Source organism: Otolemur garnettii, unplaced genomic scaffold (genome assembly GCF_000181295.1).
Source record: "Otolemur garnettii isolate 467f Iridium unplaced genomic scaffold, OtoGar3 scaffold00115, whole genome shotgun sequence".
NCBI lineage: Eukaryota > Metazoa > Chordata > Mammalia > Primates > Galagidae > Otolemur > Otolemur garnettii.
In genome coordinates, this window is record NW_003852510.1 from 982499 (window position 1) to 986133 (window position 3635).

General features: G+C 43.6%; 2 protein-coding genes across 2 annotated transcripts in view; one reads left to right on the forward strand and one right to left on the reverse strand.

Annotated features, from left to right (window-relative positions):
• SLC39A9 (solute carrier family 39 member 9) overlaps positions 1-3635 on the reverse strand; it is a 56040-nt gene that overhangs the window by 41266 nt on the left and 11139 nt on the right. The window lies entirely within an intron of this gene.
• ERH (ERH, mRNA splicing and mitosis factor) overlaps positions 733-3635 on the forward strand; it is a 37345-nt gene continuing 34442 nt past the window's right edge. The window contains exon 1 of the mRNA XM_003797364.3: positions 733-736. The gene's annotated coding sequence lies outside the window, so the exon portion shown is untranslated. The remainder of the gene's footprint in view (positions 737-3635) is intronic.

Sequence of the window (3635 nt, forward strand, 5' to 3'; positions counted from 1 at the left end):
TGTTTGGCGGGCCGGGCTGGGGATTCGAAACCGCCACCTTAGATGTATGTGGCTGGCGCCTTAGCTGCTTGAGCCACAGGCGCCTAGCCGTAAACTGCCTCTATTACATAGACAGCTCCTTTAAAATTTTGTGGTTGATTTAATTAGAGGCTATATACACAGTGTGTTTGTAAACTTAGTAAACTTTGAGGCTCAGTTTCCTCCTCTAGGACAATTCTTCCCTTTCAAGGTTACTGTTAAAAATCAACATAGAACCTGACACATAAGTTGACAATGTAGCTATTGTTAATTAGGGTGCTGGGGTTGAATAAGATAGCACAATGCCTTTCAAGTGAATGCAGACGTTTTCCTCTCTATTCAGTGGTTCTAAACAACTGCACTGCCAGGTTATGAGGTTATGTAATAATTCAAAAGGTTTTTCTGTCTCCCTCCTCTGTCCCCCTTCCCACCCACCATAATGCTGTGACTTATTTCCTCTACTTGTTCCAGCCACCCTTCAAGTTATCTGTTTCTGTTTGTAGAGGGTTTAGAAATCAAAAGGTCCAGTCCAGAGGTTCTAGTCTGAACTCAGAAATAAAAAATAGGTTGTCTGGCCCACACAGTGATGTAATAATATTTGAATTAATAGCCAAAGTATAAAATTCAGGAGATTTCATATAAATATCCAGATTTCCGGCTTTGGAAAATAGATCTAGTAACCCCACGGCCCATGGCATCATAAGGCATGTGCTCTTCAGTTCACCATTTCTCATTATACCTTTAGGACTCTCAGGCACTGACACTGAAGATCAGCTGCTGTATACCCTGACACTGGAAATGTTTCACTTTACTCCAGGCTTGACTCACTATTTACCCTCTGTAGGCATTTGATTTTTATGACCCACTATCTAGCTGTATAAGTCAAGGTCCAATCAGTAAAAAGAAATCATAAAGTAATTTCAACAGGAAAAGAATAATTACAATAAGGGACTAGAGTAATGAAGAAAGAGCTAGCAAGAGAGAACTCTAAAGAATGTAAGAACAGATAAAATAAGGAGTGGATACTGCCCTAGGGCCAAAATAAGAGTAATCAAAGAGGCCCCACAAAGGCTGAGAGCAAACCCCACTGAGAAGTCTGGAGCTTAATGAACTGTAGAAAAGTTTCTATACTGGTAGAAAAGTGCCATGCTGGTGAAAGCTGCTGGAAATCTGTACTCCAGGGTGTCAGGAAAAGCTGTTTACAGGAATGTGGCTCACTGGAAAGACTATAAACTGTCCAAGGTGAGCGCTAGTGGAAATTACTAACTGCCGCATGCTAAAGCAGTTGGGTGTGCAGCAGGGGCCTGGGCCTTGAGAAGCTACTCTTGGTGTAAGAGCTGAGCATGGGGAAACCTAGCCAGAGGCCGGGGAAGCCACATGCTGCAGGAGTCTGTGCTGAGTAAGATAGGTGCACTGCAGGACCTGGACACTGGGGAAGCTGCCTGTCCTACAGGAATCCATCCCTGAAAAACTGCCTAGGAGCCTGCTAAGCAAGCACTCTGGAGGCTAGAAAGAAAATCCCTTCCTCTTACAATTTCTCTCCAATACCTTCTATTAACAAAACTTAACATTATGCCAGCTAACAGAGAAAGAAATTTTAAAAGGCCCAGATGTGTTTTTGCAGAGTAGCCAATGCCAAGTTGATCTAAAGCTGAGAGACAATAATACTGCCTGGCACAAGAGCCTACTAGAATTATACAACAAGATATATGGGAGCCAAGTAAGACTCAAAGACAGTAGAGAGGAAGTAAAACACTTGCTCTTCAGGCTATCTGGCTTATCAGAGACTTCTGGTCTTGTAATGTGGCTTTTGGATGGCCAACTTCTACACAAGAGAGGTGTTGCCACTATTTCTTTCCTTATTATAATAACTAACGTTTATCAAGTATGGCAGGCATATTCTATTATAGTCACTTTACATATATTAGTTCATTTACTACTTACAGCAATCCTCTGATATAGGTACTTCTATTATCCCCACTTCACAGGAAAGGAAATAGAGTCATAAAAAGATCACGTAATTTGCCTAGCTTCACATAGCCAATAAATGGCAGAGCCACAATCTGAGCCTATGTAGTCTAGCTCCAGCTCCAACTCCAGAAGCTGTACTGTTTTTCACTTTCTTTCTTTTTGAGAGACAGGGTCTTGCTATGTTGCCCAGGCTGAGGCTTTAGGTGTGTGCTAATTATTATTTTTTTTTTTGAGATGGAGCCTCAAGCTATCCCCCTGGGTAGAGTGCCATGGCATCATGCTCACAGCAACCTCCAACTCCTGGGCTCAAGCGAGTCTCCTGTCTCAGCCTCCCACGTAGCTGGGACTACAGGCGTCCACCACAATGCCTGGCCATTTTTTTGGTTGCAGCCATCATTGTTGTTTGGCGGGCCCGGGCTGGGGATTTGAACCTGCCACCTTAGGTGTACGTGTCTGGCGCCTTAGCCGCTTCAGCCACAGGCGCCGAGCCAATTATTTTTTATTTTATGTAGAAATAGGGTCTTGCTATGTTACCCAGGCTAGGCTCGAACTCTTAGCCTCAAGTAATCCTCCCATCTCTCAAAGTGCTAGGATTACAGGTGAGAGCCACCATACTCAGCCCTCAGAACCTATACTTTTTTTTTTTAAGAACCTATACTCTTAAAGCACTACGCTTCGTTGCTGCTCTACAAAACATATTTCATTGTTTTGTTATTTGAGTTTAGCATATACCTGTCCCCACAATTTCCCTTTGTTGAATGCATAAATTAATGAAGGGAACATACAATAAGGTGTAGGAACTAGGGTACAATATTTTGGTTAATAGAAAATTAACCCCAGGATGGATAGGTGGCTCATGTCTGTAATCCCAACACTTTGGTAGGCCAAGGCAGGAGGATGAATTAAACCCAGGAGCTCAAGACCAGCTTGTGCAACATAGTGAGACCATGTCTCTAGAAAAAAAAAAATAGCCAGGCATGGTGGCAAATTTGGGGGTTGAAGAGAAAGATTGCTTGAGCCCAGGAGTTTGAGGCTGCAGTGAACTATGACTGTACCACTATACCACTCCAGCCTGGGCAATAGAGCAAAAACCATCTCAAAAAAAAAAAAGAAAATTGATTGCCCCCCCCCATTAATACAGGGATTGCAAAATCGCAATAGATAGTTTGATGTAATTACCTAGTAGTCAACCCCATAGCCCTGTTACTTAAAACCCACATAAGAACTTCCAATCCTACCAGACCTCAGACTATACCATAAATCGATAGTGATCAAAACAGCACGGTACTGGCACAAAAACAGAGAAGTAGATGTATGGAACAGAGTAGAGAGCCAAGAGATGAATCAAGCCACCTACAGTTATCTGATCTTTGACAAGCCAATTAAAAACATTGAGTGGGGAAAAGATTCCTTATTTAACAAATGGTGCTGGCTCGGGGCCTGTGGCTCAAGTGGCTAAGGTGCCAGCCACGTACACCCAAGGTGGCGGGTTCAAATCCAGCCCGGGCCCGCCAAACAATGATGGCTGCAACCAAAAAATAGCAGGGTGTTGTGGCGGGTGCCTGTGGTCCCAGCTACTTGGGAGGCAGAGGCAGAAGACTCGCTTGAGCCCAGGAGTTGGAGGTTGCTATGAGCTGAGATGCCAC